We start from the raw sequence: 22,958 nt of genomic DNA, 5'->3' as shown, positions 1-22,958 counted from the left end.
TGAGCTGCGACAGGGGGCCCTGGGCTTTTCTGGCCGGGTTCAAAGCGCCGGCCTCCTCCCCGCGCAGAACCGCCATTGCGAGCTGTTTCTGCGGTCAGGGTGGCAAGTTGCATTTTTGCAGCTAACGTGGGCTTGGGTACGATCGTATGGCTTTTCTACCCCAGAAAACAATGTTTGGGTTCTCGGGGTTAAAAGCTCTGCTCTCGCAGCAAGGCAGGCTGTGCAGGCCTGTGCAGAAAGAGCTTTCAAAGCTGGGAGTGTGCAGGCGAAGCACAGCTCAGCGAGCAGCCCCAGCTGCCCTTTTCGGCTGCTGGAGATGCAGATGAGCCCTGCTGCTGCGGCTGCCTCCCGGCTGAGGAGACAGAAAGTGGCCGGGGAGAGCAGCCACTGGCCGGGGAGGCAGCGTGAGCAGCAGGAGCAGCAGAGCTGGCCGGCAGCCAGCTCGAATGCCATGAGCCCGGTGACAGCTTCCTTCCCCCATCCCTTCCTCCCCACCCCGCTGGGCAGGGTTGAGGGGTGTGTGTGTGTGTGTGTGTGTGTGTGTTGGGGGGGGATGTTCGCTTTGCTTTCCTGTGCCTTTTTGTGTGTGGATCCGCCTGCACCTGTTTGCCTGCTGCTTTCCTGAGCTGCTTTGATTCATGGGATCGCGAGCGGCCGCGCCAGCGCACGGCAGCTTGGCACGGACGCTGCGTTCGAGCAGAGGAGGCCTGTGTCCTGCAGGGCTGTTTTAGTAAAGACACGTCCCATCTGCTGCTTCTTATCACCCTTTTTATCTGCGCTGCTGACTCATGCAGTGTGGTCTGCTCAGTTCTCCATTGCAGTCACATCACACTTCGAGTTACCTTTACTATGACTCACGCTTGTTTTTTTCTCTCGGCGAGTGTCAAGCCAAAAACAACCCTGTCTCGTCCCTATCTTCTTACTGTCTTGTCCTACCCTTTACCCCCAAAGCCTTACCCCTCTGCCATAATCTCATCCTCCCCAACAAGTAAACTACCTGTACCTGAGTTTTAACCTGTGTAATTTTCTCTTGGGGAGCATCTCTGAACTGTGTATCTGAGGCTAGTGAGCTATCATCCTAAAATACCTTACTCCCTCTTAGTTGCCTTCACAAGTGTGTTTGATGGAGAATAACTTTTTTTTTTTTTTTAAGTTATTTAAAGTAAAAGCATGTTTATTAATATTTTGGTGTGAAATGTTATGTTGGGACAACGTATTTCATTATCTCGCTATCTAGTATACGCATGCAGAACCAAAACCTCTTAACTTCAGCTTTGCCTGCGTGTAGGGCTAATGAGACCATAGTTTCAGACGACTCATGCTGAGGTTTCCCTTGCTTGCTCTTGGCCTGCATGTCTAGAATCGGTCCTAGCCCACGACAAGCATCCGTGTGGGCAGTCTGTTGTTGCCGTACTGGGATTGAACCCCCTAGGTGAAGTGCTGCTTTACAACTTTCAGATTATAGAGAATGAGTTATGAAGTTATGGCATTTCTCTCCTTCAGATGAGGGACTTTGGACTTCTGTGTGGATGGATTATGTCCCTTTGTCCCTATCCAGTGCTCGGATCCCTAAATCCTTTTAAAAGGAGAGCTTGGTGTGTGCTTCACTGAAGACAGATGATTGGGGAGGGTTCCTCTGTGGTTAACTTGGCTGCTGAGTTCTGCTTCTTACTGTCCTGAGCCCTTGTGTTAAAACTGGCGGTCTGATTAAAGTTCCTTTGCCTTGAATAAATCTTGTAGAATTGGGCTTGTATGTTGCTGTTGTGATAACTACCTTGATGTCATTGAAAGTGGCCTAGAAGTGAAGGTCAGAAAATGCAGGAAGAAGTATTAGAACAAGCGGGACGGAAGATTTTTACTCATGCTCTTCTAGCAGAAGACCAGACAGATTTACATTGCTGTGTCAATTCTCTTTTCCTAGGAGCAAAATCAAACTCTTTTTTATCGGGCCCAAACAAATAATGAGAATGCTGCCTCTTGTAGACGTGTGTAGAAACCCCTTCCTTATGTTAAACATGTAACATTTTTGTAGACCAAGCTGCTCAAAACTTTTCCAAAGGATAGGTGCATTATTGATCTATCTGTGTGCTGCGACACAGCCTTTAAACAGCACCACCTGATCCACCAGGCTCTCCAGGCCTGTCTCAGCTTTCTGGGATGGAGAAAAATGCCTTTCTGTACCCCTCTGCAGCAAGTCACGTTGGTCAGAGGTTTGGTAGCTTCCTCTGGAAGGCACCGGACTGTGTTTCAGCATTTCCCTGAGGGTGTATGTGCTGAACAAGGAACTGGTTTGGATGGACCGGGCCTTTTGCTGCTCCCAGTTTGGCCTGAAGATGTTGGGGGGTTTGTTTCTGTCCCTGGGCAGGTGTGTCGCATCCTTTCCCGTTCCCGTCTCTCCTTCCAGTTCAGCCTGAAAGCTTTGCAGTTCTGTGAACTGCAGTTGCTGGGCGTCCCCTGGGGTGCCTTTACCAAGCTTTGTTGGTCCCTGGTGTAAATAAATAGGGCTAATCATGGTCGTAAGCAGAATATCCCATTGTTTCTGAGAAACGTCTTGTTCTCTGGGAAGCATAAATATGTTCCACAGCCCCAGACCACAAGCATACGGCCGGGTCGTGGTGTGGGTAGGCTGCAACGGGGCTTGGTGCTTCGAGCCCTCGACCCTTTGGAGGCTGTGCAGTTGCCTTTGCGAGAATACAACCCCAGGCTTTATGTAGGGTCCTGTGCCGTGGCTGTGCCCACGGGGAGACTTCCCCATTCCTGCTTTCGCTCCGGGAGCGAGGGAGGAAGCGAGGGCGGCGGCGGTGGTGCCGTGCCCTCCCGCCTCAGGACACACGGGGCGAGATCAGCGCGGGCTTCGTTTTACCCCGTGGCTTCGTTTTACCCGCCTGCAACATAGATGTGTAACGCTACCGGCCTTTGTTGTGGAATTGAGGCTTAATTCATTAATTAATTGATGTTTGCTAAACGCCTCGGGAGCCGGGAGCTCGCCGCGCGTGCCCCGGAGCTGCAGCAGCGCTTTGAGGTCGGAGTCGTCTCCTCTCAGATGGTGAGATTTTCCCCAAAAGCCTGGGCTCTGGCTCCTCCCGTTCTCGAAGGGAGCAGCGCCCTGTCACACCTTACTTCGACGGCTTGCTCCCTTCGACTTCTGCCTAAGCAAATAAATAAATAAGCAGCGTGCTTAATGCAGTCAGCACGTAGGGCACTTGCCAGAAGAATTTCACAAAGCGGCATAGCTGGGTTGCCAAATGTCGCGTCTTTTCTATAAAGCGTTCTTCAGGAAGCAAAGTTGCACAGGGGAAAAAAAAAAAAAAAAAAAAAAAAAAAAAAAAAAAGCTAAAGAAGAAAACGCTATAAAAACTATCACTGCAGTAAGAAACATTTTTTTCCCCCACAGGGAGAACGTCTGGGCCATGTCATGGTAAGATCAAGGGAGTCTATTTTTATTTCATCTTAAAGGCCCCTCTCTCATTTCTTTTCTGCACTCCCCCTCCCAAAGAGCAGCTCTTCACGGTGCTGGCTCGGGGAGCTCAGTATAGATTAGCCTTCAAAGGCAGGGCTGTGGGATGGTCTTCTTGTACGTGAAAATATTTGCCAGTGGATTTTGGGTGGAGAGAAGGCTGTTTAAACAGCCTTGTTGCCAGAATGTTTATTAGTCTAATATGATTAATGATTGAGGAAAGCGGACGGAGATTTCTTTGCGGGGAGCGTGGGGGAGGCAACAAAACTTCAGCGTCAGAAAACAGAGAAAAAAAAAAAGAGAAAAGTGTTGCAAGCGTGTGTTTTTGTTGAAAGAGCTTGTATACAAGTCCACATAAACTTACAAGCTGTGTATGTGTTTAGTGTGTGTTCTGGTACCTCGGTGATCGTGAGCTGCAGTGGTTCAACTCCGGCTCGTCCCCGATGGGTGCGGTGTGCCCACAGGAGCTGCTGCGTTCAGCACCCTGCCACCTGCCCATGGCTGGTGAGAGACAAGGCAAGGGGCTTGTTCCTCTGAACCAAAGCTGGGTTTTGGCAGCGTGGGGTCTTGAAGTGGCCATTTGCTCCTTACAGCATCCTTGGCACTGTGTGCTGGCCTGGCGTGTGCTCACAGCGTAAAGACTAACATGGTTTGTGGAGGACTGGAACAACATCAAAGTCACAGGACAGTGCTGAAACTGGTTTTATGAACTTCACACCATTACTAGTATGTAATAGCATAACATAAGCTCATTCCAGCCTCACAACGCAGTTTTCTTCCCATGCTATAGCTGCCATCTTGACTGCATACGAATGTAAGCTATATATAATACCATCCCGGTCCATGTCCGTCACAATTCGTCTGAGCTCCCATCAGGGTTACTACGTGGTGCCACAGCATAATTAACACGGTATGTATTAGCAATATGTTCATTTGTCCTATATTTCGTCAAGAAGGAATCGCGAGCAATAATCTGATGGCAGGAACAGCTTCTGCTTTGGATTCTCAATGCCTCTGTTGGAACACCCTGGTAACTTATTGGCAATGGGTATTTTTAAGTTAGCAACGTTAGATCATCCAAAAATGTTATGAAAAGAGACTTTTCCTTCTTCCCCTTCCTTCTTCCAGGAGGGAAATTTGAATTGCCTGCAGTGCAAAGTCCCTGTCTCTGGGTGTGGTGTTGGTGGGGGAACTCCTTGCCATATAGCTCATTGTGACAAGTGCTGGAGTTTCTTCAGGGTTGTGCTGTTCCAGAAGCAGGGACCCTTTAAAAACAGTTCTTCTTCCTTGTAGTTACACAGTTATGAAGTCTGCTCCCCTCCTTGGGCTGTAAGCACTGAGATACTCACTGCTGCCAGTAAGAGGCCTGATACATGGCTTAAGTTGTACGTTGTGCTAATGAGCAACAAAGGAAAGCCAATTAATGGGGTAGTACTGAAACTCAGGTGTGTATGACGCCTTTGTAGAGTGCAAGACATTTAACATATGTCCCAGGTCAGAAGAAATTGATCAACAATTTCCGCTGTGTATTCTTACGACCAGTGCAGTGATGGTATTCCTCAGCAGTGTGCTGGGCAGAAACGATGAATCAATATGGTGTGTATTGTATAAGCATCATTTCAGATTAATTTCTGAATCAATAAGTCACATAGTCCTTTAAATATATGAATGTGAAAATGGTATTTGCACAGAGAAAGAAAACGTGATTGGGAACCCTTCCATTTTTATTTAAGCACAGATGGTGTGGTGATGAGCACGGGAAGAACCTGAATCGGTCAGAGTTACGCTAGCATTAAGTTTACCATGTGCTCTTTCCCTCTCACATTCCCTCTTAGTTACTTCTTAGGGTGGTTTTTTTCCTTCCTTTTTTTTTTTTTCATTGTAAACTTTGTTGTTTTTTTTTTTTTTTTTTCTTCTCAGCATTTTGCTTGCATTGTCAATACTGCAGTGTTTGTTCAGCTCAGACTGGGAAAGGTATTCGATTTTGCAGCTGACATTTATTTACAGGGTCACCTTTTAGTCTCTGTGTTAGGCTGCTGTTCCCTGTGAACCACGTATCTGTCACAGGCAATGTAACCTGCTAGCTAAGAGGTCTCACAGAAAACCATTGCTTTCTTGAGCCCCCAGTAGCAGTCAGATGGAAGCATGTGTTGGGTGTTAGGTTATCGTTACCTTTTCTGGAGCTCGTATCAGTTGGTGAAGGCATAAGAAACCTTCAAGTCCGCATCTGGTTGAAGATTTTCTAGTCGTGCTTTGTACTACTGTGTAGCTTCACTGGTTTGGATGGTTTTGAATCTCTAAGAAAGTTTTTCCTGCTATTTTTCCCCATTGCAAAGATCTCCTTTGTATGCTGCCAGTAGCTATTCCTTTACTACTAGGAGCAGAGGGTACTGTGTCTTTGAATGTTTTGACATTCATTGCTTTAGTTCTTGAGTCATGTCTTATGTAAGTCTCTTGAGTAGGTTTCAGGTTGCTATTTAGAGGTGATGATGTGCTTTGTGTGTAGAGATCATGGAGGCAAGGAGCTCTAGGCATTGATTGTCTTGCTGTCCTTGTCCTGATTATGTTTTCTCATGATTTTTCGATCCTTTGTTGTTCGTATGAACAGCCATGAAAGGCAAAAGGTGAGGGAATGGGTTCTTGGAGGATGTGTGCCCTTAAATGCAGCTGTAGGCATGCAAGTAGTTAGATTTTAAGTTTTGCTGGTTATCCAAGTGATTTAAAGAGAACAAGCAAATTGCTAGTTATTTCCAGGTGACCCGCCCCTTGAATATTAGACCATTCCTGGTGAGGAGCTCCAGTATGAATGTGGGAACATAAGTCCAGGTGTCCAGGTTTGAACACTTTACGTAATGTTAAAAGGAGGAAGTGGAAAGGGGAAGAGTTGAGAGGTAAGGAACAAGTAATACATGGCTTGTGGGGAAGCCTCTGGTATTCAAAAACAGTTATTCTAGGCTTGAACATTTTCAGCTTCTTAAAATACCAACTTCTTGCACCACTCCATTTGACTGTTTTATCATGATCTTTAGGCTTCTCCTTCTTTACTTTTCCTTGCAATTCTGTGAGCTAACGATTTAAAGGGGGAGAGCAGGAGGGAGTGAATGTGACTTAGATTCTCACATTATCAAGGACGGTGAGGGTTGGGAGAAAAGGTCAAATTTGTGAATAATACCATGAAAAAAAGTTCAGAACCTGGAACCACTCCAAGCCGTGGGAGATGCTGTAAAGTTTTATGCCTTGTTTGTATAAGATGGTCAGAAGATTATTGTCTTCTTTCCTCAGAAAAAAAAAAAAAAACTGACTCCAGACCTACTTGAAATCTTGCAGGATTTGCTAAAAATCATGGGAATTGGTATCAAAAGTGCAGGGTGAATGCAGCAGTTGACTCTAGATAGATGATTGTTTTGGCTCTCTGTCTTCATACTTCTAAACTTCTTCTGCTAAAGTGTTTGTCAAGTTGTAAGATGTCTTCAGAGTCTTTGTAAGGTTTCTTGAAACAATCTGCAGAAAAAAACACAATACAGGACTGTGTTCTTCATGAAAATCTTTAAGAACTTAGACTGTGTTTTCTACATTATCATCAAGAACACAAAACACTTTGCATCACAAGCGCTTTGCTTGTTTGGTAGGTTTCTTGTCACACAGGGATGCAGATTTGGGGCTTCTTGTGACTTCCTCTTGGTATTTTGTGCTCGTCGTTGCGTACCTGTGGGATGCTTGTTTGACTTGGGAGTAAAATGCTGTGTAGGGTTCGAGTACAGCATCCAGCTGGTACCTGATATGTAAGGTGTGGTCTCCTACTGGTGTCTGTCGGGGACATTGCTGTATGGCACTAGGAGAACTTGCAGTCTTCTGATAGTGGCAGTGATCTTTGCCTGCCTTGTCAGAAATATGCTGAGCGGGCATTTCAGGGATAAGATTTATTGCTTACTTTAGCAAGATCTGCAAACAATATCTGACTTAATAATTCCGCTTTCTGCTTGTAATTACACGTTATTTCTTTTTGGTAATGCCTTCAGAACTTCTCAGTTCATTATCAACTCTCAGAACATAATTTAAGGAATAATGTGTATCCTGACTGGTCATAACGAGGCTGAAATTCCATCTTGGGCTTCTGGTGTCATCACAGAACCGGGATGGAATTACAGCTTTAATTTATGTACTATGGGGGATACATTATTTATTACTATGCATTAGAAAATGATTAATCTCTGCTTGTGTTGCAAGACTATCCTACTGCTAAAAGTCCCCAGGAAGTGCTGAGACATTGTAGAACTTCTTGTGCAGATTACAGCTTCATGAAGCTGCCAAAAAGGCCACTGCATTATTCAAAAACTGCTGGAGGTGATGAAAATTTACGAAGCTGCTACGGGGTTTTTCCTAACTAGTAGAATTCCTACATGGTTTCCATCTGCTAAACCTGAGCGTTTCCCTACCTTTAGTCCCTTTTAAGTGTTTCATTTCACCTAAAGTCCTGATCAGATGAAAGAAGTTGAGCAGCGCCGTGTTTTGAGGACCCTGATTCAACAAAAGACTTTGACCATAGTCAAACTCCACTGAAGACAAAGGAAATTGGGTTGATAAATCAGTTCTTCAATTTCTACTTCTTTGCTTGTTCATAAAACCTATTTCTTCGTCCTTCACTTCCCAAAATTGTGCCTGTGTGTGCATGCATGCCTCCATGAGTATGGGGAAGCAGCAGTGGAGCAGTATGAATGGGTAGAAAATTGCAGTAAAACCAACTGATTCGTCCAGTTCTCATTCCAGCAAGCACATTTTTAACGTGTTACGCTCTGATAACGTTCCATTTTTGTGAGCTTTCTCTGTACCAGAAAAGTCAGTAATCAGGCCCTGGTATGTAATTAATAACGCCGTGTGGCTGGCGGTGGTGTCCGCAGCTCTGGCTGTTGACCTTGAGTCACCGCATTCCTTCACAGCTGGTTTTCGGTGGGGTTTAGCCTTTCTGCTGGAGCAGAGAATTTGTCGCTTTTCCTTTTACAGTCCGCGGCCAGGAGTTCGTACAGAGACCTAATACCAGCCACTACGCCGAGCAGCTGTTACCAAGTAACATAACTAATCCCTGCCTCTTCATAAAATGAATTTGAGACTTGGAGCTGGGGGGGGGGGGGGGGGAGAGGGTGGCGTGCAAATTTGCTTTTGCGAGTGCTGTGCCCTGGTTTGGAAAAAAAAAAAAAAGAGGAAAAAGAAAACCCCAAACCCTAAAGGTTTGTAGGAATTTTAATTAATAAGCCCAGCAAAATGTCTTCAAAGTGCTCGGCATGATTAGATCTGAAGAAGAGAACTAGATATTTGTAAAAGATCAAACAGATACAAATACCTTAAGAAAAGAAGTCACTGATGTAAATTAAGTGAACACTTTATACTAGTACAAAAGTATTATAAAAAATTAAATACTCCCACTTTCTAAGGCAGCATTTTTATCTAAGGCTCCGATGACATGTATAAACCACTCAAGTTTCAGTCTTGTGGGTTACATTGTCACCAGAAGCTCTGACTAATAATACAGCAAAGTCTTACAAATGACAGTTGGATATAGTATGACTCTAAATGGCATTTTTTTGTTGTTTTAGTATTTCATGTGTTTAAGGAAAAAAAAGAGAAGCTCTCAGTGCCTACTGACTAATTGGGCCGAACAGAGAGGAGTGCTACCCTCGGTCTAATTTGGGTGGCCGTGTTATAAATCACAGATGTGGAATCTAACACCCGGTGACAAAGTGGATAATCCTTCGGGTGTAAAATCTTGAAGCTGGTGTATAGAAAGACGTACAAAGCACGCCGGCAGCTCTCCCCCACGCGAAATTAAAATAATTGTCATTTTTGCAGGGAACACCATGGGAATCAGAATTGGAGACAACCAGCCTCTTCAGCGTGAGAGCTGAAGAGATGGCTGCAGTTTCTAGGCAGAGTTTCAGCCCGCTGGAGCTGTATAAATAGATCACTGGTGCCATGCAGATCTGCTGGGGACCAATCGCTGTTCCCTTCCACATCACGAGGAGATGCAGAGGAGCAGTCCTCTGCGGCTACCTGTGCTGCGCCTCTCGCGCTGAACGCATCGGCTGGGGCTTCTGAGGGCAGAGAGGCTCGCTCGGGTGATGCTCTCCCCCCCACGAGCAGCCTGGCACGAGGCTCCTGCAGTTACAAGCCTGTGTTTTCAAGGCTCGCTTAGATCGTAAATTGGACGTGGCGTTTGTGCTAGCTTTCTGAATGAGTTGCAGCCTTGGGAATCCGGTGTCGTGTGAATCGAGATAGCATGTCACATCACTGGAGAGGAAGCTAGCTGCTAACCATTGGGGGGACTGGTTAATTGTGGTGTGGCAGAGGCATGAGATCAGAGCTTCTTCCTAAATCCTGAGCATGAATTTTACACGTTGCAGCTGCATTTCTTCTCTGCCTGCTAGTTCGCTACGGGTATTATTGTCAGTGTTGCGTGGGGAGGGGCTTTTAAGTTCGCTATGAGATGCAGAAATGAGGAAGAATGCAGATATTTAAGGGTAGGTTTCTCAAGGTCCTTAAGCTCGTGGCCCCTCCTGATGGCTGTGGGGTCAATTGCGTTGAGCCAGCACGCTCCAGAAGCGTTGGATCCTGCTGCTGGAGGCCAGCACTGACACCCTGCATGCGCGCTTCTGCGCAGATGTGTGGGACTGAATCCTCAGCGTTTGCGAGGAGCATCACGTTAAAAGCAAGCTGGAGGAAAGAGAAAGAATGACGGTAGGTTTTAACGTAGGATTAGGGTCCGATAACTTCTTGGCACAGGTTCCCCGACGCTGGGAAACGAGCCTTCAGGTTGCATTGTTGCACTCGCAGGAAAGCGTGCCAGCAGCACTGCGAGCACTGCCCTCTTTCCGTGCCTGCGGAGGTAAAGCAGAGAGACACGGCCCCGTTCACCCTGGCCACAGGGCTAGAGCCGGTCCCGGCTTTGTTCTTCAGGGCGTGAGCTGTTTCACTGCCCGAGATTTCTTTTTCGATGGGTAGCAATGGGATAATCCGGCCGCACGGTGCCGGCACTTGGGGCTGGGTTGTGCTTGCCGTGGTGCACTGCGCGAGCTCCCGAAGTTGTGTAATTGGGAGCTTGCTGTCATACTGCGGATGACTGATGGCATAATTTGTATTTTCAAAATACATAAAGGAGCTCAGCCTAATCAGGTGGTGTGGTAAATATTTCCAGGAGATAAAAACAGAGTATTAGGGCAGGGAACGGAGTTATAAACTTACTTTAATGAGCTGCATATTGTTTGATCATGTTTTTTCATATACATGAGCTTCTGCATGCCAGATTCGAGTAATAATTGGCAGCTACTTCACAGTCCTAGAGAAATGATACTATAAATACTGGAAACAGTCAAAACGAGTAGATGTGTCAGTTTGCCTTTCAGACTACTGTGACTAACAGGTGATTAGCACAAACAGTAGAAGGCCCATTTGTTCTTCTCCTGGCTCCTGGAAATACAGGGAGAGGGGGAGCTGCTCGGCGCTATCAGAGGTACCACTGGCTGCCTTGGCTTACAGGTTTGCCTGGGCAAGCATTTGACTTCCAAATCCGAGCAGTCCTGCTCACTTCTTGAAGTCCCTGACGTTAAGCACGTGAATGGATAGGTTTGGGGCTTGAAGGAGCCTCCTGGGCTTATTCCGGAGAGTTTCCAACAAAACCTGACGATGCAGGAAAACCCCCAAATTACGAGGCTTTTCCTACTTCCAGTGGGTAGCTCGTGGTGTTGATGGCACACAAAGCGGAGGGAATCCGCGCCCATTTGTTCATGCATGCTGGTAGTCTTCAGTCTTCCAAAAAAGATGCAGTAAATGAAAATATCTCCTGCCTTGCATGCTGATCGACTGCCATTATTTCTCAAAGATGGAGATTTTAAATAGCAAATGTTAATTTGAGGAGGCTTTTAAGATATATGGAAAGCACTTCTGAAAAAATATTCAAATGACAGTGAAGGATTTTTGTTTTCTGTTTAGCTTTTTTTCTACAGTACGAATGTACCCATACTCAGTGAAACTCACACTCATAGGGATTTGGCTGTGCGGGAGAGTATTCCTCCTTCACAATGTTGTATTGCAGAGCAGCTTGGTTTTAATGATAAGGAGATCCCAGTAATAGCTGTGAAGAGGCCTAGGTACGATCATGGGTGGATGAATTTTTTTTTTATAGCATTTGGATGTCTCTCTGAAAATGCTACGCTGCAGCTTTTGGGGCTGGATAATGCTCACGAGCAATGGAAGGGGGATTCCCACTTCTGAAGGGATTTTAGGCTGAAATTGTGTGGTCTCTCATATGGATTAGCGTAAGTCTAAAGGCACTTAATGGTCTTGGCTGATTTAAAAAATCTCTTACTTTGTGCTTAAAGCCTAAATTGGTTAATGTGGTTTATATTACATTTGAATATATACCCGGTCAACGAGGCGTGTGCATTTTAGCATAAAATACGAGTCCAGGGACTAGCACGAGGAGGGGTTTTGTAGCTTTTTAGGCACTGCAGTATTTCTTTTAAAGTGATTACGTGGTGATCATTAGCTCTCTTTAGTAACATTCCCCTTGCTGAAAGCTGGATGTTGTTTTTTCCACCCCTTGGAAGGGAACTCGTGCAGTTAGCTTCCTCGCAAACCTCGGTGGCTCTGCAGCCTGGCTGCAGGGTTACTTTCATTTTGTGCGGGGCGGTGGGAGAGGTACGCGGTGCTGCAGTCCCAGGCTGCAGACACCGAAAAGAAACCCTTGGGGGTGAGCTCGAGGAATGTGGAGAGGACGGCGTGAGCTGAAGATGTGCCCTGGTTGGCACTGGGAAATGAAGCTGTGCTGGCTTCTAGCAGATGTTTGCAGGCTGGGAGCGGTTTTGTCCCAGGTCTGCATAATTGCTGAAGCAATTAGACTGCTCTCCAGCCCAGGTATCCCACGTAAGTTGGAGGTTTGGTGTTTTTGCTGTTTACAAACTTCACCAAAGCAAATAAAGCGTACATAGCAGTATGCAGCATTGTGAATTTTCCACAAACTTAGCTTTGCTCCTGATGCTGTCATTATCTATCTTATATTATGAATCACATTAAAGGAAAATACCTTGTTTCAATTCTCCAGGGGAAAAACCCTTTTTCTACCTCACCTCCCTCTAAAAACCCCAGACACCTACTTGTCCTGTGTCATCTGAAGCAGATTTGAATCTGTTATCAGTACCTAAATCTACAGATACACTTTTCCTGTCTTGCATAGGAACAAGATGTTGTCCCAGTTTCTGTGTTTGCAGTCGGGTGGTATCACAAACAAGTTACAGTAGTAAACCGAGTGCGTTAAAGAAATGGAACAGAGGAAAGATTACACTTTAATTCCCCAGAAAACATACCTCATATTATTCATAAGCTGAATGCAACTCACAGTAAGTAAAAGTAAAGCTGCATTTCAAACCAGCAGAAGTAAAATAAATCTCTCTGGGCAAGACTGTGCTTGGGTTTAGTGCTAATTAATCTTGCAGAATTGGCACTGCAGTTCTGAATTTTAACATCAGGTCCGGTTGTTTACCTTTCTTGCCAATCCAGCATTGCTTTCCGTGGGCCAAGACTGATATTTTTGCTTGTTTTCTTTCCGGAGCACGCTATCTTTCTCTTAGTCTCCCTGTAATGACTTTGGAATCCGCTGGCCAGTTTCAGCTAAATTTAACAGAAAGGTTGAGCTCACAAAGACCTTGAATTCCTCGCGGTTTTGTGAAGCAGACGGTTGGATGTAGGGCAGCGGCAGGAATCGGTGACCTTTCTGAAGGAAAGGCTCGCCCATGTTGTTGCAGATGGGAGAGGGCTCCTAGGGCAGGGCTAGCTTCTCTCAGATCATGCCTTGTACTGTGCCCGAGGCAAAGCCACCAGGAACCAGCCTTCATGAACTCCCCCACTACACTCAAAGCAGTTGTTAGAGGTCCAAAACCTCCTCAGGTTGCTCGGGGAAATGCCAGGTGAGGGGTTAGGCACAAAGCTGCACTCTTACAAATCAGCCCCGCTAGAAAGCATGTCTCTCACTCCTGGAAGCTGTCTGTGAGGGAGGCAAACACAGACTGACGATGCTTTTAAGTGAGGGGACACACAGCGCGTTGGCCATCGTGACAGGGCCTGGCTTCCCCCGCTGTCCTTGCCCTTTCATTCATGAAAGCGGACAGTGGCGGTGCAGTGAGGCTGCGGATTTTACACACACTTCCTCCTGGTTTCGGCTGAGCTCAGAGCTGTCTCGTGTGCCGAGGGTCAGTGGGAGGCACGTGAAGGAAGAGAGAGAAGCTTTCAAGAAGTATTCGGGTACAAGGAGGGCGTTTCACTTGGCCTCGGCCAGGTCAGTGTCATGCCTTGTCTGGAATTGGCTGTCGGGTCCAGAAAGGTTTGACAAAAGCTGAGCAGAGGGAGCAGCCACCTTCAGTTTGTTTCCTGCCCCGGGAATGCAAGGAGCTTTCCAGCACCAGGTATTTCTTAGCCACTTCCAGTGTAAAGCTTTTTTACTCCTTGATAATGCTTTCGACAGCTGTAGAGGATTGTGTGGATGTGTGGCTTCAGGGTGGCGGCCTGCAAACCTCCAGGGGTGGAAAAGGTAACTGAGAAAGTTAGACATCGTGTCACAGGATCCTTAGCTTCCCTGCACTGAAAAAAGGTGGGATGACTGTTTTACTACTTAAATCAATTATGAGGAATTTCAAGATTTTGGGGGTCTTTTTAGTGACATTTGGAAAGAGCACATAAGATCCACCATGAAACAAATATCAGAGGATATTTGGCTTAAGGTGGGATGTCAACACAGTCACCTTAAAAAAGCGTTACTGCCTGAAATTTTCTGCTGGCTGTTTTTACAACTAGTGCCTAAAGTTTACCATTTTCATGGAGTTTAGTGGGAGAAAGGTAGCATTTTTTTCTTTCATATCCATTTTATTTTACTTTTTTCTTTCTGTAACGATTCTTTACAGTATAGGTGCAAGAAGATGAGAAAGTATTTTAAAGGTAAAGTAGGATTAATTTTATAACTACAGAAATTGTAAGCTATTGTAGCTAAAACTACTTTGTTCTCTTTTCTATCTCCATTGTTCACTTTAAGATGCTATTGTTCCTGTCACTATTACACTGCTGTAATGTTAGATTAGAATATAATAAATATAATACTGTGTTCTTATTTTTCTGGTGGCATAACGAGGCGTGACAGCAAAATACTTTGTTGTTTTTTTATTGTTATGATAATATTAGTAAGTGGCACGGACTAAGTGGGGAGGATTTGTCGGGTGGAGAACTTGATGCTGGGATCCTGAGGCTCACATCAGGCAAATTTTGGGGTTACTTTTACTTCTAAACAGCAAGGTCCCACTGACTGCATGCCTGTTTGTGGCGTTAGCTGTGCTCCAGGAGAACACGTTGCTTCTAGTTTAGTTCCTCCCAAGAGGGATTCAGTTCATCTGCTCCAGGACCACCCCACATTGCAAGCAAAAGCTAACACAGGAGGGATCATCTGGAGGCTCACTTCAGAAGCCATAGCCCTGAGCAGAGCAAAAGCAGGAACGTGGATGTGTCCTACAGAGAGCCTGTGGGATAAAGGGATAGAAAGAAAGGTGTATTTCAGCAATCTGATCTCGTAGTTGTACCAGTTAGTAAAACGCATTTCATAATTTTTTCTTTCTTAATGTTCTTCCCTTTTTTTCATAGTTATTACTGAAAGGGGAAGGTTGGTGTGAGTAGGCCTCAGAAAAGGAAGGTTGTTTTGAGAAGTTAGAAAGAAGAAATCTTCTACCGAAAGAGGGATCATATCTTCTTTTAGGAGCTTATACAATGGTGAGTGCACGTTAGACGCTTAACAAATAATGACCCATCCCTGACAGAGCACTCACATTTGTGCTTGGCTTGCTGACGTTAGCACATGCTGCAGCAGACAGTGCTCACATCCTTAAATGAAAGGGGGTGCTCAGACCCTGCACTGAACTGAGGTTATCAGTCACTGCAGGACACGGGCTAGGCATCCGTAATGTAAAGGTGTGTAGGCTCTTTTCGGTGCGTGTCCCGAGGCAGGGAAGGAACATACGGTGTGGTGAGAGGTAATGTCATATTATTGCTAGCATGACTTTGAAAAATATATGATGTTACCTCAGAGAGTAGGTGTGAGAGCCAGTCTGGCAGATGTGACAGTCCTGCTTTCTGGAGCTGACAGCTGGCAGCCCGAAGAGCTTGCTACCAAACCTGTAATTTATTGAAGTACTCGTGTTGCGATTTGTGCTGAAGAAAAGGAAGTAGAAGTAGAGATGACAGAGGCAGTAGCACAGCGCTTTAAGGAAAGGAGAAAAAAAAAAAAAAAGCCTGGGCAAGTAGGCTTATGTAAAAGCTTCATCTGTTTCAGCGTCTTGTCTCTCCTTGATTAAAAGAGTAGATTTGGCTGCAATAGCCATCCATGCTTTGTAGCCAACCAACTCACTTAACCCAGGCAGAGGACAACATTTGTTCTTCGCCTGGAAGAGTTTTTTTTTGCTGGCCAGGCTGCCAGCATAGTCTTGCTAATCTTAAAATGTGAGACCATTTGTTAACTACAGTGGTGCTGCGCTGGTTGTGGCTTAGTCAAATTTCTGTTCTAAAAAAAGCTTGTGGTCAAACCTCCAAAGTTTCCTGCACCAAAGGTCGCCACAGGTTTCTACTGAAGCGTCCTGTTTTCTCTGTGGCACTGGAGATATGTAAATGTATACGGAATACGGGTTGTGTAATCTCCGTATGTACCAGCAAGTGAACACATCTCAAAATCCAGCCTCGTATAGCTAGAAGGTAGGCGAGCTGGTGTAAGTAAAGCAGAAATAGTAGGAAAAGTACCAGATTCATCTCTCCCAGAGAACGTGTTTCTTCTTTGTTCTGGAGCTCTTGAATTCAAAGAGCTCAGAATGTATCTGGATGCTGCAAATGATCGTGTCATACTTCATTTTCTTAACATCTGTTTCAGAACTATACATGGCGTATAGCAGGAGGAGACACTACCTTGTTGCTTTTCGGGGGCAGAGCACTGAAGTTTTGCAAAAGATACTACTTTCCAGGCCAGGTCATCCTGCGAGGGTGTGAGCAGGTGGTGTTCAGGTGTTCCTATCTTGGCACTTTTGGCTTTCAGAAGAAGTGAGACGAGGAGGTTTGCACCTCGGTGAGTGCAGGTGGTTGTACAGCAGGTCTGCTTGTGGCAGGATGAGCCTCGGATGCATTTCTCCCAAATGTTGGTGCTGTACTCAGATTCTGGGATAACGAGGTACTCACAAAGGTGCCCAGGAGAGCCTGAGGTCAGTGTGTGACCTGGAAAGAAAGACCTAACATCCTTCTGGGTAAGCAGGAGAGCACGGCTCTCTAACACCTTTTCTGCAGATGTGGGGACAAGAATCCTCCCATTGATGGGACAGGGAGTATGCAGTGAGCCTGGTGCTGCTGTTTCCCCATCCTTCATAGCTTGTCCCAATATTTAGCCTGCCCCAAATCCAAAAATGTGGCCAGGAGAATCACCTTCTCCTCCCCAGCCACAGGAAACATATAAGCTGATTCTTTCTCTGTACTTTGTCCTGGGGTTTAATTTCTTTCTTTTCTCGATTCTGTGTTTCCACTGCCTTGTTTTTTCATTGGTTTTGATCATAATCGAGTCATGCTAAAATAATTAATGTGCCAGTTGACTGGAATGGAAAATCAGCTCAGTCCATGCCAAGCTTTGAGAAAGGCACAAGTGCCAAATGAGGGAAGGCTGGGGGGAGAGAGGGGTCCCACTGATGGCATTTTGCCAGGCCGACAACTCTTGGGAGGTTTTCGTAACGTCTCTGTCTGCCAAAGCAAGGGGGATTGTCTGTCTCAGCTTGCATTAAAAAGCAAAATATTTCTGCTTTGCAGCTGCAGAACAGCACAGCACCTGTTGCATTCCTATGGCTCTGGAGGCAGAGAGAAATACCTTGAGATTTTGGTCTGGCCCCGGAGCTTATGAGGGAAGTACCACCACACTGGGGGGAGATACGTGCTGATCGATCACCAATTTCTGGAGTACTGTAGCAGCACAGCATGCTGTAGGTTTGATGAAACACTGTTTTTAGGGAACTGAGGCCAAATTCAGCTTCTTTGCAGCCGGTAAGGTCAATGCCACGTGTGCGGGAGGAGGCAAGGGGAGCCGTACTTCAGAGTAAGTCTGAAGTCCATAATAAGGGTGCACTACCTCGTTCATCACACTGAGAAGAATGAACAGAGCTGACAAAATACTCGTCTAGTTTGCTTGAAGCTGCATCCATTTCTCCAGAAGGGGGAGAGTGGAGTAGTTGGATGCTGGGAGGAATGTGCCTGATGCAGGACTGTCCTTCCTCCCGGACTCGAGCTGAGGCAGGGTGCAGAAAAATCCAGGCATTTAGAAACGGGCTGTCAAATCTGCTCGTGTGTGTTTTTGCAAAGTCCGTCACATCTGACTGTCGGGTGTGCAGCCGAATCGTTCCGTGTTAAGATTTTACTGCTGTTTTTAATAGCGTTCAGTTAATGTGATCAAATGCACAGGGGTGTGAGCTGTGAGCAGCCGGTCCCTGCAGGAAGAGCACACGTGCACATGGCAGGCCTGCCGCTGCCTTCCGAGCCTGAAATTTGGCTCACGGTGTCATGATGTGGCAAAAAAAAAAAAAAAAAAAAAAAAAAAAAAAAAAAAAAAAAGAGGGCAGGACCAGTTTAAAGTTTTTTTTTGCTACACTGAATTTGTAGCGTTTTATGCTTGGTTGTGTAAACTGTATGTAACCCCCTTTTTTTTTTTTTTTAAACCAAAAAAAAAAATCCTTCCATCACTTTCCATTTGGCAAAACCCAGATTTGTTGCTCCTTTTTCTGTAAAGATCAGATGGGTAATGGGAGCTGCACAGCAAACTAATGTATGCTACTCGAGATAGTAAAATGCAGGGCTACAATAGGCCTTTTCTCAGCAGCTGTGAAGCTGTTGTGCGACTACAGTGAATCCATTCAGGCTCCCCCACGCTCGCCGGCAGCACCCAAGGAGAAGGGAGCCGTACGAGCGGAATGAATGTCCATCAAAACAGCTCCAGGGAGGGACAGGCTGCTGCCCGGCTCCTCGTTTTGGCTTACAGGGTCGTTTTCTGGGGACGTGACGTTTCAGTTTCAGATGAGTTAAGAGGTACCTGTAACTTCGTCCGTGTCACCACGTTACCCGCTAATTCAGCAGGGCTCTCGTGTCTCTTGCAGCGGACTCGCCGAGCTGGGAGAGTGCTGTTATCTTCAGTGTGGAGAAAGGGGAAACTGAGGCACAGGAAAATGGGGGTTAAGTGATGATGTGCGTTAGGAGCCAAGCTCTGGTACGTAAAAGGCGCTGGAGAAGCTCAAGTGTCATTTACAGCTATTTCAGCCCTTCAGGAAGCGTCACGTATCACTTGCCCGTAGGTCATGCAGAAAGTCTGGAGGGGAGCTGGGAATCTGCCCCTCCACCAGCAGTATTTGTCTCTGTAACAGAACATTAAAAATGTAAGTGTGTACGTGAGAGGAGGAGGATTTTACACTGATTTCGATCTTAATATAGAGTCCCCAGCCACCCTGTACCTGAATCGGGGAAAAAATGAGAGGCAGAGGCTGGTTGATTCAGTGGGGTGACACTCCGTAAAATAATCCTTCTAACACTTTTTCTTAAATTAAGAATCGTTTCTAGGTGGCATGAGTCATGGGCACATTGTCCTCGTTTCACTTTGAACTTCCAGCCTTCGCTGGATTTGTGTCACAGCTTCAGAGGGCTCCGTCCTCTTCCTGCAAGTCTGCAGCCTTTACTCATCTCGAGTGAGAGGAGGCTCCTTGGAGAAAGCAGAAACACAACATAAGTGAGAAGAAACACGGTGGGGCAGGGCAGCAGGGTAACTTAAACAGGGTATTTTGGGGTTTGTTCGTCGTGTCAGCAGCTCTGGGGAATGGTGAAGTAGGTGCAGCCCCCGTGCAGGTATTGAGGGAAGTCCCCTTCGCCCCTTCTTTGTGCCGTGGGGTTGTTTGCTGGGGGGAGGGAGGGATGAGAAGCCACGAGGCAAGCTTTCCTTTTTGACTTTCTGACCACTTTGGGCAAAGTTGTATTTTCTGAGGTATGCACAACCACAGAGGGCTGTGGATAATGGCTCCACTTCTTAATTAAAAGCAATGGAAAAAAAATATTCAGAGCTGTCTGTCTGTCGTAGCTGAGTGGGAAAAAAAAAGCAAAATTTTGGCTTAAATTCACGTAAGGTGAAACTCTCTGCTTTGTCACATTGTGAAAGTTTGTTGGCTTCAGCAGGGATAGTCACAGGTGTAGCTGTGGGAATGGTTTGCTGAGCTAAAACTGGTGGGGAGAGAATAACTCGGCCGCCTGTGATCCTGAGGGGCCGTGCGAATGCAGGAGCGCGCTCTCCAAGGGAAAGTGAACTCTGCACTGGCTGGCAGCGTCCGCTGCTCGTAGCCGAGGGATTTTTCTGCTGACAGAGCCCGGCTGGGCTTCCAGCTGCTGGCCTGTGTCACTGCAGGTACGGGAGAAGGGTAGATCCGCAGGGCAGGGGGCAGAAGGCACGCTGGTGTGGCACAGCAACACGCCCGTCACCTCCAGACCCCTTCAGGCCTTTTCTGGCGATGGCGGAGAATGTCAAAATCGCCCGTGTGAGGGACCTGCCGGTTTCTCTTACTCATTTGCTTCGTCGCTCCTCCTCCTCCCTTCCTTCCTCCCTCTCTTCGGCCGGGCTGGGTTGTGTGGTGCAAGCTCTGTGCAGGTTCTCCAGCAAACAGATGCAGGGAGCTGGACGTCTACACAGCATTACTAGCAATAACGTGACCAGTAATAACCTTAATAATAATAAAACCGATGATCGCTCTCCCGTCTAACAGTTTGATACTTTACATAATGACTTTTTTTCTTTTCACAATTTGCATCTCTGGACTTTCTTCCCTTTTCTCCTTCATTATTTTGTGGAGTCTGGTTATATACCACCAGATCATATGTTAAATGAGTACTTTGCAGCGTGCTACCATACAGGTTTTAAAAATAACATGGTTTTGAGTGGTCTTAAATAGCTGGTTGTTTTGTTTTGGGTCTTTGGGTTTTGTTTTTTTGTGTTTTTATTTTTCTTTTTTTTTTTTTTTAAGTACAGCCCACAGAAGAGTACTTCTGCTGTGGGGAGTTATCGCACTTGCTTTAGATAATGAAATATACATTGGAGAAAGGTCAGGGATTTCCCCTGAGCCACCCACCAATCACTTGAAATGACATTTTCATTCTGAGTGTTTCTTGGTTTGTTTTTGTTTAAGATCCTGGAGCCTGGGGAAGAGTTTTAAAGCAAAACATCAGATAAAAAGGCTGCAACATCTCACGTGAGAGAGGGGATAGAAGAAAAGAGACAATAGCATCCTGAAACACTCATATGGTTTGAGGTGAGTGATTGGAGGGTCTTGTCATAAGTTACAGTTAGTTTGTAATTAAGTTACTCATTATTTACCTCAGAGTGTCATGATATTTCTGTCTGTGGCAATAAAAACAGCTGAGAGAGCGAAGCAGAGAAATTTAATGGTAAATCCAGAATCAGCAGTCAAAATATATAATGCCCTTATCTTTTTGAAAACGGGCCCCATGAGGTCCAACCCTGCAAACAGGCGATTGTTCTAACATTTGTCAGGGTTGAACCCTGTTTAAATCAATGAGGCTATTCTCCCTGAAAGTTAGGCATGTGCCGAAGTATTTCCAAGTTTGGCATCTATATAACATGGAAACTCTGCAGAAGAAAGCTACTGAATGAAGTACAATGCACAGACAGAAAAATGCATATACAGCTATCTTACTGTTGGTGATAATGTCACGAGCAATCTGATTTTACAGCATTCTTAAGTGATACTTTTGTATTAAAGACATAGCTCTCATTTTCATGTTTAAGCACCTCGCTGGTGCTTACCAAACTTGTTAACAGAGCCTTTAAGTTCACCACCAGCTTGAATAATATGTCCACAAAATAATTGCTTCATCAGTGTAACTTTGCACAAGCTGAGCTAAAAGTATAAAGAAAATAATGTCGCCTTTCATAACTAGAGTTGCAAATTGCACTTGGATGTTTGAGTAGCAGCAGAACTACGAGTTCCCTGACTGAGGCTGAATTGTGTTGTCTTGAGTTATTAACTATCTTTAGTACGGACAATTAACTATGAATTGCGATGAAAAGCCCACCTTTTCCCTCTGGTCTTTGTTGTGTTTTTTTCTTCATTTCTCTCATTAGAAAAGAATGACTTCCGAGTATTTTCTTGATTTTGTTTTTGTTCAGTAAAGAGCAAATGTTGCAGTTGTAAAACCAGACACTGAAATGTTGGCCTAAATGAAAACAGAAAACGAAAAAGAAAAAAAATTAAAATTCAAGTTATTTATTCCCTTCTGCCCCATGAGTGTGCTGAAGAAGACGAAATTGCTGTAAGAAACCCGCAGAGTGAAAAGGACCAACATAACATGGAAGAAGCAGAGGATATAGCTTCACCACTGTGCAGAATATCGAAACCCTTCGGCTTGTGGCATTTGCAGACATTTGTTGCTTACCAGGTTGCAGAAGAGAGGAGAGCACAGCTGGCCCCTGGTGATTGCTCTGTATTTGCTTTGTAGGAATAGAGCTATTAAATTTCTTTTGAAATCAACAGGCTCTCTGCAGGGAGCTAAATATTTCCTTTCTGGTCAGTGGACTAGAGCCATTGCTTGGGAAATTGTACTAGTCCTGTAGGCATTTGTACTGATTTCTCCAAAAAGTTAGGAACTTTTGCAAATCAGTGTAGACAACCCCTTTTTATATGCAGTACTTGCATTAGGGACTGTGAACCCAAACAGAAACACAAGACTCTTTCAGTAGGAGTCTGAGGCAATTTTTGTAGTTGTGAAATGAGGTATTAATGCAAATATATTTGCAGCTGCTGCAGTATGACATTTAGGAGCTGCGGTTCTTACCCTCCACACCTTTCTTTTCCCCTCTCTTCTCCTGTCCCTGCAGCTCAGGTGGGAAAACACTTGCTCTGGAGCTCACCCTTTTTCAGGCACAAGACAGCAATTGTGACCAGCTCAGGTGAGAGAGGGAGGGTGAACCACAGCAGACCGTGTGTGCTATCTCTGAGCCCACCTTGCTTTCTCTCAGTCCCCCTTTCCTAGTGTCAAGCATTCCTTCTTAGCTCTGCTGTGCGCAAGTCACCACACTTTTACTCCTGTCTTTTTCATTCATGTCAGACCAGGATAACACGCGTGATTTGCCTTCTTGCTGCTCTCTGAGGAAGCTCACGTTGGAGTTCAGGGGAAGGTATCTTCACAGCATCTGCGTAGCCTTTATAATCATTCGATCAGCTCTCGGTTGCAGTCACCAAATTGTTGAGTCTTGTTTAGTTTTTGTTGTGTTTGGGAGTGGAGGAGCTTGTTGGCAGGGTATTAAAGAAAGGGAGGTTCTTTGGTGGCAAGAGATGCACTTCAAGATATATTAAATTGTACTGCTACTTCTGCCCTTTCTTGATGCTTGTTTTTAGCATGTGAAGAAATA

General features: G+C 45.5%; 1 protein-coding gene across 15 annotated transcripts in view; it reads left to right on the top strand.

The window, feature by feature from the left end:
- Positions 1 to 22,958, top strand: part of ATXN1 (ataxin 1) — a 265,892-nt gene that overhangs the window by 38,390 nt on the left and 204,544 nt on the right. For 9 of the 15 annotated variants that reach the window (XM_084508611.1, XM_084508613.1, XM_084508617.1 and 6 more), the window contains one exon: positions 20,716 to 20,838. The exons of 4 other annotated variants lie outside the window; for them this stretch is intronic. The gene's annotated coding sequence lies outside the window, so the exon portion shown is untranslated. Of the gene's footprint in view, positions 1 to 10,167; positions 10,187 to 20,415; positions 20,444 to 20,715; positions 20,839 to 22,958 lie in introns of those variants that run through there. 2 more of the 15 variants (XM_084508605.1, XM_084508606.1) reach the window with 2 other exon arrangements.

The sequence above is a fragment of the Aythya ferina genome (assembly GCF_964211825.1).
Source record: "Aythya ferina genome assembly, chromosome: 2".
In the NCBI taxonomy this organism is placed as follows: Eukaryota; Metazoa; Chordata; class Aves; order Anseriformes; family Anatidae; genus Aythya; species Aythya ferina.
The sequence above is the reverse complement of the archived record's forward strand: the minus strand, read 5'-3'. Positions and strand labels throughout refer to the sequence as shown.